Source organism: Mesoplodon bidens (assembly GCF_964165515.1).
Source record: "Mesoplodon bidens genome assembly, chromosome: 18".
Lineage (NCBI taxonomy): Eukaryota > Metazoa > Chordata > Mammalia > Artiodactyla > Ziphiidae > Mesoplodon > Mesoplodon bidens.
This window is the reverse complement of record NC_138175.1, coordinates 22947036-22962571: the sequence shown is the minus strand read 5'-3', so window position 1 is coordinate 22962571 and position 15536 is coordinate 22947036.

Genomic DNA, 15536 nt, shown 5'->3' with positions numbered 1-15536 from the left:
ATGTGTATCCAAAATACACTCGTTGTCATGGATATGTCTTTCTGAACTCCTTGATTCTTTCCATCTTTCTCCTTATGTCTTTCCTCCTTATGTTTCTATTTCAGTTCCTGGACATAATCCTCAAGCCTCATTCTACTGCTTTGTTTTCATTCCATTGACTCCATTCACAGTTTTAACTTTCCTAAAAATTCTCTTTATAGCTTTGTTTTTCTACTTCAGAAATAAATGTCACGATTGCCTTTGAAATGCTATCCCATGCTGTTGATTTTTGTGATATGTATCTCGCTTAAAAAATATCTCAGAGGACAGTTACAAAGATTTAGAGATGAGAGGAATAAATGGTAAACTCCCTGCTTCATCCCTTATTCCAGAGAGGAGGTAGGTGATGAAAGAAAAGAAGAAGTTAAATATGATCTTTTACATAATTAGCTGGATGGTACATATTAAAAGAAATACAGAAGGTGAAGAAACAGATTTGGAGCAGGGAAAAATAATATATAATTTTGCACATCTTCCTCCCATGTGGCTAAATAGAGTCCAACACACAATGATATCTGCAAAGATACTGCAGATGTATAGGTTCTTATTTGGTGGTGTTTTCATTTTATTACTATGCTTATATAAATACATTACTAATATTATTTTATATAAAATATTATATAATGAATAAATACATGACTAAGTGATCTCCAAAATGAAGCCATTTGTGTACAATTTCCAAAAAAATAAATTTACATTAGAAGCCTTCTTACTATGTGCATATATGACAATTGTGCTCAAAGCCTCCTTGATCCACAGCCACACAAAATTTTCTTTAGTTAACCTAACAGGCAATTGCCCACTTAATTTTCTTAATTTTCATTTGCTTTCTCCCCAGTCATTCTTATAGATCTCCACCTGTTATTTAGGCTCAGTGAGAGGGAGTAACAAAAAATTGCTGTTAAATAACCAGCTCTAGATCCCTATTTTTACTTTGGTTTCAATTCTCAGTAATCTGAAGAGTAAAACAATTACTCTATAAGTAAAAAGAACTTTATATTTTATTGGTTCTCCTTAAAAATCCAAATTCAATCTCTAACAAAAAAAGGTCATTATATTTACTACAGAAACGACATATTAATCTAATCCATTTCCTCTACAAGTTGTCTTTGCCCAAGTTCAGGTCTTCTTCCTTTCACGCTTGGGCATTTGGCCCTGAGAAAGTATCTACCATGGTTCACTCACTTATTTTTCGTTGCCAGAGTCATGAAAGGGGGCTCAAATCAATGGATAGAAAGGCACCCTATTGCAAAGATATAAGACATTTTCAGTTTAACACATGAATTCAAAGAAATCCTAATAAAAATACCATAAAGATATTTCTCTAACAAATTTTAAAAGTCTATTTGGTAAAAACAAAATAGACAAATAGGCTATTGGGAGGCAGGACAAAAAGAAGGATAATGTAGAAGGAAGAGCTTCACCATATATATGTAATAAAACTATAAAACATACACTTGAGAACACACATATTTACACACATATATAATTTGGTCTTGGTACAGAAACAGAATTAGCTGTTAATGTGACATACTGAATTCAGAATATGATAATGCCAACATTTTTAAGTCAGCAAGAGAGGATGTGTTTTTTAATAAGTGCAACTGGAATAACTGGTTAGGATTTTAGGGAAAAGGCGGCAGTAGAATACATTTCAGTAAACATAAGATTGAAGGAAAATATTAAACCTTAAATGTCTAAGAAAATGTGATATATTTATATCAAAGTCTTACTTTGAAGAAAGACTTTTTAATAATGACAGAAAACAACAATGGTATATAATTTGATTTCATCACTATATAACACTTTCATTTGTCAAAAATACTATTTATCAAGGTAAAGAAATGAAAAAAAGCTGAGCTTTAAAAAAATAGGTAATGAGGTAATTAATATCTATGCACCTCCACATGCACATATACACATAGCAATAAATTTTAAGTCGATGAAAGGTGTGTGTGTGTGTGTGTGTGTGTGTGTGTATGTGTGAGATATTCTCATTTGGATATTTAGTTTACTACTCACTACTCTATCCAACTGATATTTCTTCCTCAAAACTATACCACTAATCTTGAGAATATCCCTATCAATTAATGGGAAGGAGAAGATACATTTCACATCTGTTGAGCTGACTTAAAAATGTCATAGAGAAATCCTCAGTAAATTTTTAAATTTAAAAACAAACCAGAAACGAGATTTAGGAAGCTTCTCTTGGAAAAATCTCTGACCTAATGTCTTAGTGTACTGATAATTCTAGAGTGAAGGACAATGAGGATGCATGAGAAAAACAGTAGCACCACACCTTAGACACAAACAAGAAAAATGTTAAAATGGCCCTCAGGGCTATTCAAAGAAGAATAAGAAGTCAAAATTTTAAGATACGATATATGCAAGAATACTAAAAAAACAAGAAGTTGGGGGATAGGAAAAGGAGAGAAAAACCAATGAGAGGCAGAGGAAAATGATGAATACATTTTTAATATTAAAGATTTTTAAATGACCAATGAAATTTTAATTTCAAAAATTAACCTGGACAGAAATTAAAATTTCAGAAAATACTTTTTGACACTTTTGAAAACTGTTGAGAATATGAAGTTTTTTATAATAGAACATAAAATGAGATGCAAAAATAGGCAACCATATAGCAACAGGAAACTAGTAAGGTAAAAGAACTAGAATAGAGAAGAGAAAAATTCCAAAAAGTAGACATTAAAATGACATTAGAAACTGCTAAAAACAGTGTAAATAGAGCTCAAAATGGAGAAAATACATAGAAAAAAGACTAAGAACAAGAAGTACTAAGCCCTCCTGCTTATTTCCAAATTCAAATACACCAGCTCCCTCTTTCTTTTTTTCCATTCAAGAAACACCATATCTAATAAATTCCACACAACTACTGAACAACGGTATTTCCAAATGCATTTTCTTTTCATAGGTCTTGCTTACCTCTCTTCAATGAGCTAGCTTCTGTTTACCTCAGATCTCAGATTGAATATCAGATCATCAGAGGAGTATTCCCTTACTGCCCTGTCTAGGTTGCATTCACCTGTTTTGTACCTCACACTCTTCTAATACCATGCACTTACCAGTTTAAAACAAACAAACAAAATATATATATATACATATGTATACACACACACACACCCGTGTGTGTGTGTGTGTGTGTGGTGCTTGTTGTCACTGAGATTTTACATGCATTTATTTTATTATTTGATTAATATCTGCTCCTCTCTACTACATTATGTGTTACTTGCCATATATCTGCAATGTGTCAGGACAAAAGTAGGAGCTCTTTAAATTCTATTAAAAACTTTCACCTGGTAATGTATATATATATTATGGATCTCCTAGAGGGGCCTAATGTATGTATTTTCTGAATCTATTTGATACAGGAAATCTATTCTGTGTTCTTCTTTTGGTTACTTAGCCAAGTTCAGATATTTTCTATTATCTCTGATGCACACACGTGTGGGTTTGTGTTGTTTGTAAGTGCATCATTGTATGTGTTTTTCAGTAATCTCACAAACAAATGATGATTTAAAGTAGAAATATCACTGGCCTTGGAGTCCAACAGTAAGAGTAAGGGCCATTATTTTAATTCACATCTCTCATCATGTGCTTGGGCAGCAAACTCATCAGCCATCGTTATGATTAACACTTTTATTATTACTACAAGAAAACAACAGTAATATAAAAATCCTCCACTTATTGAATGCCTGGCATGAGTTGAGCTCTGTACTGAGCACTATGAATACAGGATTTATAAGCCCAATAGCAGCCTCCTTATTGCCTCCATATTACAATTGGTTAAAACACACCATCATAGATGTAAATAACAGCCTGGTCCACATATGAGTCAGGATTTGAACCAGGTTGGACAGAGTCAAAAGCCCTCTGTTTTTCACGGATCACTGCTGCCTCTCTGAACCTCTCTTCCCAGTGTAAAAAGAGGTGAGAAAGCCTGCCAACAAGGTGTTTGTAAGGATTACATTTGATGCAAGAATGTAGCTATTCCAGGGTCTGGAACATAGTAGGGATTCAATAAACATCTTTTGAGGAACAAATTCTCAACTGAGGGGCATATCATTGAAGTGTTAACTATTATGTATTTTTTGACCTTACCAGGTTGAAAACCCCTTAATGACAGGAATACTTAGAATTTCCAACAACATTCCAAATGGACTGGCAGAGAAGTCAATACTTGAAATCTAACTGAGGCAGCAGTTACACAGTCCAGTTGTTCAACAGATATTCACCAAGCACTATGTGCAAGGCAATCTTTTAGACCCTGGAGAAATCAAAAGTTATCTACAACTCACGAAGAGAAAGACTATTTCAAGGTTCAAAAACAATGTTGTAAGGACTAAAAAGGTGGGAGATAAATGACATATTGGCTACATCAACTTAGTTTTTTTTTTAATAATATAACTGCCAAGCTATAATTTAAAACATTATTTTTAAAAGTCTCTTATCACATAATTGTTTTCCAAGAGAACAGTTATGTAAATAATATTTTTCAAATGGACTTCCACCTATTGTGTAGATAGTCTGACTATTATACTTAGCTTTGTCAGGTAAACAGATGGTATTTGTTCTTGCCTTATTTGCTTTCCTCAATAGTTATTCAATGAAAATAAATAATTCACCTAAGTTGTCACAGACTGAAATTCAGGATCTTTGCTCACTCCAGACATGAGTTTAAGTAGTAACAGTATAATTACTTGCTAATTGTTTTGTGATTACATTTACCTTTAGCTGTCACAACTTTAAAAGGTACCCTAACTGTAACTCAAATAACAGCGTTCCTCCACCATGCTATATTCAGCTTAACTGCAATGGAGAATAGAGGTATTTAATTGCTTTGAAACATGATCATCTCATTCTGGACATTAAAGAATTTTAAAGAGAATCAGTTATTAATGAGGAAAGCTCATGCTATTTGCTGTTGTCCAAAAGGGTTTTATCAGAAGACTCAAGTAATGTGTTAATGTAAAATGATGCTCTAAAATTACACATCTAATTGCAAGCTTGTTTTGATCTTTTCTTTGTATAAAGCCCGACTGGTGACTGAAATCTTTTTAGAGTAATGGTAATTGGGACAACATGGATCACTGACAAGCACAACTAATATTGTTTATAACTGTCAATACACCAATGCCTTCTTTTTTTTAATTTATTTATTTGTTTTTTTATTTTTTTTGGTGGTACGCGGGCCTCTCACTGTTGTGGCCTCTCCAGTTGCGGAGCACAGGCTCTAGACGCGCAGGCTCAGCAGCCATGGCTCACGGGCCTAGCCGCTCTGCAGTATGTGGGATCTTCCCGGACCGGGGCATGAACTCGTGTCCCCTGCATCGGCAGGCAGACTCTCAACCACTGCGCCACCAGGGAAGCCCTCAATGCCTTCTTAATGAGACAATTTTTAGCCCGAGGGAGAATGATTTAGTTAACCAAATGGAGGAACATAAACTGCCAAGTATTTTCTTAGCCTAATTTTTTTTTTTTTTTTTTTTTTTTTTTGCTTTACGCGGGCCTCTCACTGTTGTGGCCTCTCCCGCTGCGGAGCACAGGCTCCGGATGCGCAGGCTCAGCGGCCATGGCTCACAGGCCCAGCCGCTCCGCGGCACGTGGGATCCTCCCAGACCGGGGCACGAACCCGTGTCCCCTGCATGGGCAGGCAGACTCTCAACCACTGCGCCACCAGGGAAGCCCTCTTAGCCTAATTTATCTGACTCTCTCTCTCTTTTAATTTTAAGAAAAAGAGTTAGTAGATGGTTTATTCTGGTGGTTAGGCTGTTTATAAGCTACGTATATGCTTTAGTCCTATGCCCTGCTTAGCTGAGGTCATAGGTCCTGCTTGTCCCAGTCACAGAGATAACCCTGAACAGGAAAAAGGATACATTTGAAGTTATCCTCATCCCCCTGGTGGATATGAGACAGCTTTGGGGCCTGAAATGAAATTTTACTTCTCACAAATCACCATGTCTCACTCCTCCCCTTAGCTCTAGTTTCTTGTAGGGGAACCTGAGTTAGCTAGTCTTTTTGAAAGATCTCAGCTTTTTTAAACAGAAGGTGGGTGGGAGATTGGTCTATTTTGACACCAGTGTGTTAAAGAAGTAATGGTAACACCTCAGGCAAAGTTTCCGTGGCGGTAGCTGATATTAGCAATGAATGCTTGAGAAATGTGAATACAGGACTAAAATTTGAGACTGTATGACTATTTTGTTGCCTCTCTTTTCCAGGAGGTCCAACTTCCTCTGATACCACCTAGTGGTGTGTGTGTGTGTATGCCATATTTAGTGGTGTATATTATATATGCTATGATTTATTACAGAAGGTGATAAGGCAATGAGTTGCATTAAGGTTATATACAGGGACTTTGGAGTCAAACAGCTGTAGGTTCATATAATCGTAGACAATTACTTTTACCCTTTTGAAACTCAATTTCTGAAAATGTAACATTCAGAGAATAGAAGCACTAATGCATAGTGTTATTGTAAAGACTGATTGGGATAATGTATGTAAAGTACTTAAAATAGTGCCTGCCACATAGAATGCACATTATTATAATATTATAATATTATAATTAAACTTGTGCCATGCTCTGAATGCCTAGTGTCAAGACTATTGTTCTTTAAGTTCTGAATCCTATTTTTGGTACATCTGAATCTTTTTGTTAAAATGTGAATAGATTTTACTACACTGTATACAATGTGTGTGTGTGTGATTTATTTAAAATGGTAAACTGCTCTGACTCCAGGTATTTCCATTTTCCACAAGTATTCACAGCGCCTGTAGTCTTTTTTTTTTTTTTTTTTTTTTAGTGGTACGCGGGCCTCTCACCGTTGTGGCCTCCCCCATTGCGGAGCACAGGCTCCAGACGCGCAGGCTCAGCAGCCTTGGCTCACGGGCCCAGCCGCTCCGCGGCATGTGGGATCTTCCCGGACCGGAGCACGAACCCGTGTCCCCTGCATCGGCAGGAGGACTCTTAACCACTGCGCCACCAGGGAAGCCCACCTGTAGTCTTTAAATGATGATTTTTGTTTCTCAGTCTTCTTCACAGATGAACAACTTCTAAACTTTATTTTCCAAAAAATGTTAATACTGGTGAACCTGCAGCTTTGTAATCTGATTATTATATATAAGTGAGGCAATATATTCTAAAATTCTAGTTCTTATCTAGCTTTGTAAATTAACTGCTTGATTAAGATAAAATTTATGTACCTAAAAGTCACCCATTGTATGTGTACATATACATAGTAAATCCATATTCAATAAATTTATACATAGCCAATATCCAGTTTTATGATAGTTCCGTCACTCCAAAAAGTTACTTCACGTCTACTTGAAGGTCAGTCCCCACTCTCACCCCAACCTCAAGCAACTGATATGCTTTCTATCTCGATAGTTTTGCCTCTTCTGAAATTGTATATAAATAGAACCATATAGTAAGTAGTTTTTGTACCTTGATTTCTTTCATTTATCATGCTTTTGAGGTTTGTCCATGTTGTTGTGTATATCTATAGTTTTTCTTCCCTTTGAATTCCCAAATATATTACCTTGATGGATATACCTCATTTTGTTTATCCATTTAAGTATTGATGGATATTTGGATTATTTCCAATTTGAAGTTATATAAATAATGTTGCTACAAACGTTTTTTCCTCTACCTTTTTTCTGTGAATAAATCTTTTGAAATATAACAAATTTAGCTCCTGTTTTCAGAGAAACATAAATGTGTACCTTGCCAGAAATACCTGGATTCAGTATCAAGTTTCACAGGCTCCTAGAACCCCAGAAGTCATCTATGGTTCCCTGGATCCCAGACTAAAAGCTCATTCCTAAGAACATGCAGATCATCACTTTAAGATACAGAGAAAGTTTCTTGTTTCCTTGTATAAAATTATAATTATACTGTGTTTTAGAGAAAAAGGAACAATTGGTTTCCAAAGAACTAAAGCCATTTATCAAGCTAATCATGATAAACCACACATAAGCAGAGTGGCCGGGGGATAAGAAAGAGCTGTAAGCTGCTGTGACATCTGCTATGTTGGCAATGTACAAACAGACAAGGCACTAGAAATCTATACTGTAGAAAGCACATAATGTGGTAAAACAGCAAGATGTGTCAGCATAATGACTTGACCTCAAGTCCTGAATCCTAAAAAAAGAGGAAGGAGTGACACACATCATCAACAATCAATGATCACTGTTTGAGTGCATGTCCATGATGTATGTGAACAGCTGTGAAGGAGACAATGAAGTGTCAAGTACGGTGCCTGCCCACAAGGAACTTTGAGTTCGCTGTTGCTCAAAAAGTACACAGGAAAACTCTTCTTACTGAGCTTTCAAGAAATAGTGTCTAAGTCCAATTTCAACATCACTGGAGTCATTTTAAATTTACTTCCTGTAAGATTTATGGAGCTGAGTTGCTTCTAAAAATATGACATAATTATGTGGATATGGTGCCTAACACAGATTAGGCTTTTAATTCATTATGGCTGTTAGAACTTGTCCCATTCCATTATAATCCTGATGTAATAGCTGGGGAATCTAATGTATAAATAAATAACAGCAAATAATTGATTAATGTTATAGTGAAGGCATAAACAATGTGCTTTCCAAGCAGTTGTAATTCTGGCTGGGTAGGGTGGGATCAGATGAAGTACTGAAAGAGCAGCAAAGATGGACTGGGATTTGGAAGATAAGACGAAGTTGACAGAGTGGATCAGCAGTAAAGATTAAACAAAGAATATGTAGGCAGAGGAAAAGCAAGTAAAAAGACATGGGCACATGGAAGTGTGTAAAATATTCAAGGAGCAGAGAGTTTTCAAATGCAGCTACAATGGATGCAGAGAAACAAATAGGGTGGAGTTTAGGTCTGCCTGAAAAAGCAGGCAGAGGGGACAGTCCAGTGAGGCTGATCTCTGGTCATGCCCTAGATGATTGTTTTTTAGGGAGATGTTATGGTAGCCTATATTTGCATGATATTTCATGTTGCAGAAAACTTCTCATTTAAAATTATCTCATTTGCTTCTCAACACTACCTGGAGATGCAGGTGACAAAGGAATCTTTGGCCTCATTTTTAATCAGGAAACCTTTCCGGAGAGGTTAATTGATTTTCCTAACTCATACGGGCAGGTAGTTGTCTGATTTAAAGTTAGTACTACTAACTGTAAATGTAATGGTGCTTTTCAATTGCCCTTGGTTTTTGAAGTCAGCCTGAGTATTACTATGGAAAAAAAGGAAGATTTCAAACAATAGTGGTGATGATAACTATATTAATTCCCAAGATTATTGGTGTGTTTATTCTCTGGGTTATTTATTCTCAAATATATTAGACTTTATACTGTATTAGTCTCTATTCCAGGTTGAATAAGTTACTTTTTGGCCTGAAATCAGAGTGGACTTCATGCCAGACACTTTACTAAACAATGAGAAAAAGAAGATGAGGCATCTTGAGCCTTTTTTCAGAAGCTTGCTGTCGGTTAGATGGTTCAGAATGACCATATTATTAAATAGGATTATTATGCAAATTGAATATATTTATTATACAACATTTCCCCAAACTTGAATTTGAATTGTTTCTCAACAATCAAGGGGTCATAGACAATCAAAACTACCAGTTAAAATCTTTCTCTCTCTCTCTCTCTCTCTCTCTCTCACACACACACACACACACACACTATTCTAAAGATCACTAAAACATAAATACATCATTTTTGCTACAAACTTGCTCCTCTGTAGCATCTCAAGGTATGTATCACATTGTAGTTGAGTAGCAATTACTATGGAAATGTGCAGTTCTAGTCTTTGTAGCACAGACATCTTTTTACCAGAAATGGCTAATGCTGCCTGATGGGCTGTTTCCTGTGAAAGCTGCCCCCTGCCTCCCTTCAATCTTTCCATACAGCTACACCTGTTCTGGTGCATTTGTCAAACTGAAAGAAGTTGGGGCATATTGACAAAGAGAACTTATGTTGCTTTTTTTTTTCTTCCAAAGGACAGAAGTCATTGAAACATTTATGAGGAAATAAGGAAATAAAATTATTTGTAAACTAAAAAGTTTTTGCAAATTTAAGCAGCCACTTTTATTACTACTCTCAGTAATATTAGAACTCAGAGGAGGAAGAATTCCAAATTTCTTGAGTGCTCTTACAGTAGTTTATGTCATTGTATCATCCAATCATCATCTGAAGACAGGTTATATGAAAGGATGAAAATACCTTTTAAGGCATTTGATAACAATTTCATCTTCTAACATTCATGTAACTCTTCTTTTGGAACCAGGATAGTGCTAAGTGTTTAGAATATTGAATAATAAAGGGCTCCCTATTCTCAAGGTTTTCATCATGGAGGACAGGGTGGGGAGAGAAACAAATAAATGGGTAATTGCCTTAAAATATGTCAGATTATGGTAGAGTTATCGTTGGTTACTAAGACTACAGCCCTGCTGGATATTTAGGACAAATTCATGTAAATGGAGAAAGTCTGAACCTTTAAGAATCAGTTGGAATTAGAGACCTAGAAATTTTGAGCTGAAAAAAGAAATTTCCAGAGAGTGAATCAACTAGCAAAGAAATTGTTTTTTCCTCGGTTATGTTAAATGGCTGAGCAAAAGGTCCTCATAGATGGGACATTAGGAGTACTAAAGAGGAGGCTGCAAAAGGAGATTTTTTACAAGCTTATGCATTAGGAATTGTAATTCACCCAGTCATTTGATGCATTTTTCTTAAACTCCTCCCCTAGTGGCTGGAAGCAGAGTGAGATTAAAATAGATATGGCCCACGCCTCCTCAGAGGATATGGAACTGTCTAGTGAAGGAGGCATGCAATTCAAATAAACACACTAATAAATATGTAATTAATGCCATTTTATAAGGTGCATGAAGACAATTTTAGAGAGACATGTAAGACTTTTAGTCTTCAGGTCTTATGGAGTCATCAAAGCATGGGAGAATAATGGTCAAATGTTCTTCCAGACTATGTTTTTTAACACCACAGATGATAAAGTGGAGTCATCAGAATTGGACTTGGTTCAAGCCCCCTTCACCTTAGCTAATCTTCAAAATCAGAGGGATGAAGAGACCCAAACAATTTTAGTAGAACTCTCAGAAGGAAATGCAATTGATGGTACACAAGGGACAAGTGAGAAGAAGGGATTTACTGAGCTTATACCAACACTGACAGAAGCAAAATGCATCCATGCCTTCCTTGCAAAAAGCCCAAGAGAGGACAGTGGAATGTTTAAAGTAGAATTCAACTCAGCTTTCTCCCTCAGAGCAGAGAAATACAAAAGTACACCCTTGAATAACTAATGTATTTTACTAGATTTAGTTTAGTTTTAAACATAGACTAGAAAGCTCTCAACAAAGTTAGCATTTTTCCAATTTAATATTTAATTTAATATTTTCTCACTTGGGTGATAAGTGAGTCGTTTACAATACTTCTGAAGACCTACTCTTCATTTGCTTATCAAAGCATTCAATGAACAACTCCAATATATCAGGCACTGCAATAGGCATTTAGTAACAGTAGTGAAAAGGAGAGGAGTCCCTGTCCTTACCTGTTGGATACTGTCTAGTACAGAAGCCAGACATTGACTACATTGAGACAATGGTGAGATAGGATTTCAGGTACTAAAGGATAAGGTAAGATAGAGGGAAAACACATATTCAGTGAAAGTTTTTATCAGGAAAAATAGAAAAGCTTGAAGCATCTGCAAAATTAAGCATAGGGTAGATATGCTGTCATGCAGAAGGGCAGGAATAGATTCAAACATTCTAATGTCTTCCATATCCAGGAGAAAAAGATCTTCCCCAATGGCCATAGAAAGAACAATGATCATCATTAGAAAGTTATTATTAGATCATCAGATTATCTAAAGATCATTATTAGAAAGGTGGCAGATCCACATCAATATAAGGAATAATCTTCTAATAATTAAAACCACCTGGTAATGAAGAAGTCTGAGTCTGGATGTAGAGGACTTGTTACTGGAAGCATTCACACTCAAGCTGGAAGAAGAATTCTTCAAAATGGGTTCTGAGTGTATAGATTCAAACAGACAGGGGCCAGACAGTGCACATATATGAACTCAGATAGGTGAAAAGAATTAAGAAAGATGAACCAATTGGGGAAAACACACATTATATAAAGCATTCATTTTTTTTTTTTTTTTTTTGCGGTAGGCGGGCCTCTCACTGTTGTGGCCTCTCCCCTTGCAGAGCACAGGCTCCGGATGCGCAGGCTCAGCAGCCATGGCTCACGGGCCTAGCCACTCTGCGGCATGTGGGATCTTCCCAGACCGGGGCACGAACCCGTGTCCCCTGCATCGGCAGGCGGACTCTCAACCACTGCGCCACCAGGGAAGCCCAAAGCATTCATTTTTATACTGTATTCATTCTACATTTATAAAGTGTTTATGCAGAAAGAAGAACAATTTTAAGGTTTTAGAAGACTTTAGTCTGGTGTACTGTCCCACCAGCAGGAGGTTAGTGACCCTTATTAGGTTATATGAAATGTGAAAAGCAGCTAAAATAGAGCATCAAAAGTCATATTTCCTTCACACCCTGATATCAAACAGTTTTATAATTCTCTGATAAAATTCCAGGATTCTGAGAAGTACATTGCTAAGCACAATTTCCTGAAGTCCTTCAAATTATACCTGTGTGTAACCACTGATGTGGATAAAAGGTCCCAGAATACTCACTAGTTGTGATGCCCCAAGTGTCCGAGCTCATTACTGAATCTTAGTTTCCCCATCTGCAATTCGTGAAACCGCTTTGTAGCAGAGAGAAATGTCCAAAGTCCTGAAAGTTAGCAGTCTTGCTGAATGAGCCAGAGCTCTGTCTGGGCACAGAGCAGGTGTGGGAAAGATAAGGCATTTTGTGTTTTTACCCCAGTGATCCGTGCACTGTCATTGCCCTCGTGCTCCTATTGTCAGATACCACTCTTGTGACTTCTCACCACCTTGCCCATATAATTTTCAGATAGGACTAGATAAGAACTTGCATGACCCCCCATCCCCTACTTGTTTAGATCATAAATGATCACCTGATACAAATTAGGTCAGTCATAATATCCAGACTCCCACTGACCACTTTGCTCTAGAACTGGACATGGGCTGGGTGGATATCTCCCTTCCTTGGCCTGACTGGACACAGGAAAAAGAGACTAAAGTTATACGAATAACGAATTGTCAGGGGCTGTGCTTTCCATCATATTAAAAAAGAAAAAAAAACACCAAAACCTGCCATGTACAGAAAGATGCATAAAACTGCCCTGCAGACAGAAGCCAAGGCATAAAACTGAGAGCTCCCAAAATGCCAAGATCTCCACAACAGTTGCCCCAGTGGCCAAACGCCCCCCACCCCCCGATATGGGTTGGTGGTTTTATGAGATTATTCAGTATCCTCTCCATGAAACTCCCTTTTTCATGTAAAGTCCCTAATTTTATTATCTATTTTACAAAGTCCTAATAAGCACATCGGTATTATCTTCCTCAGAATGTGCTTTTTGGTGAATAAAACAAAAAATGACATGGTTTTCTTTTTTCTTCTTCCTTTTTTTAATAGAGAACTCAAACCAAAAATAAAAATAGAATGTCCCTGATAACTACATGACATGCTGCAATTAGCTCATTTTATTAGAAGCATTCTATTAACTGATATGTTTTGCCCATTCTCATTCCAGTCCCTGTGAAGCCACTGGCTGCACATGAGTCATCCACTCGGATGGCTCCTTAGGAGCTGAAGGACTAAAGTCTGTGTTTCTCTGAAGGTCACCACCTGGATGAGTGAGAGCCTTGGCAGGATACCTAAGAGATATGGAAAATATAATTAACAAAGAAATCCAAGACCTCATGCCCTCATATTCCTTTTACCATGTGGACAATTGACACTTAGTAATACCTGGGCAGATGTTATGGGAACAGATGGCAAACTCAGGGGAAGTGTGGCATACTGGAGAGAGCAAGCACTTCAAAGAAAGAGAGACCAAGGTTCAAATCTTGACTTGGCCATTCTCATTTGAGCCAACGATTTAGTTTCTTTGAACCTAAACTACTAAGTATTAAGTATAGTCATTAATTGAATAATACATAATGCACCTTGACATTTAAGTGAGATTATGTATGGGAAGTGCCTTGCACACATAAAGATGTGATTAAAATGTTACTTAACTTCCCCACTGGATCCCTCTAAGACCACCTCTGGGACAGGCTAACCAGAAGATTAGGCGAGATGGAAAGGAGGAAAGATATGAAGGAAAGGGTTATATAAACTCATTTTATCATTAGTCCCAAGTTATCTGGCTAAAAGCCTAGGCAAGGATAATTGCATTTCAAATGCATACATGTTCTCAGGTGTAGCTATTACCTTTTATCTTTCTGTTTGCAAGATAACTTTCCACAGGGTGTTTTAAGAATATATGACAGCTTTCCTGCAATACTTTCCTCACTCAAACTAGAGACTTATCCTCAAGCCACTTTAGGGCGGAAGAATGGACAATCAAATAAGTACCTGGTACCAATTATCCATTTTAATAACATAAGAAAATGGTACACTAGAGGGAAAGGATTAAGGATAATACTTACAAATCATATTTATTGAGCACTTACCATATGCCCATCACTTTCCAAGCTATTTCTGTCAATATTATATTTTTAAAACCTTTCTAAGAAAAATACCTGGGGATTTCATCTTACATTTGTTATAAATGGCACATATGAGACATAGCAAGATTTTTAAAGGTCATCAGGAATTGTGATAGGCATAGGAAATAGAGACTTGAATAAAGCAGTGTTCTTGATGTCAAGAGGCCCAAAATAAAGAGTAAAAACATAATCATAAAATAATAATAGTAGCTGCTGCTTATTATGCAAATGCATGTCATAACCTATTTGGAATGTTTTTCATATTTCCCTGTTTTACTGAAGAATAAACAGAGAAGTAGAGAGTAGATTACACGGACCAACTCACTGTTTTAGAATCCTGTATGCATAAGTAATACCACTAGATATAAATACCATTTAGATATAAATATAGATATATGGCTACAATGTTAGGCATAGGTATACAATTAAGGATTTAAGTATCCTATTCTATGTTGTTAGTTCTTCAAGCCCTGATAATTTTCTGCTAGTTTCTTAATAAATATTTGCTGAATTCTCAATAGAATCTGAGAAAACTAAGACAAATAAAATCTTGACAAAGTTTCTGAAGAATTTACCCAAGAATGCTCATGAAGCAATCAAACTATCGGAATGAGGATACCTGGAAAAGTGCAAAGAATTACACTAAAGTCATAAAAAATGGCACAGGTCCATACTAATATCCTAAATTATACTAGGGCCTATATCTCTCAAAAATTTTACTTCTATCTTGTAGGTGGACTGTCCTTCTGGATTTGGTTTCTTTATGGGTTAAGCTAGATGATAGAGTTCTGTATTTGTTTCATATGTTGAAAAAATATTTTACAATGAATTATTTTATTTTGTGTTA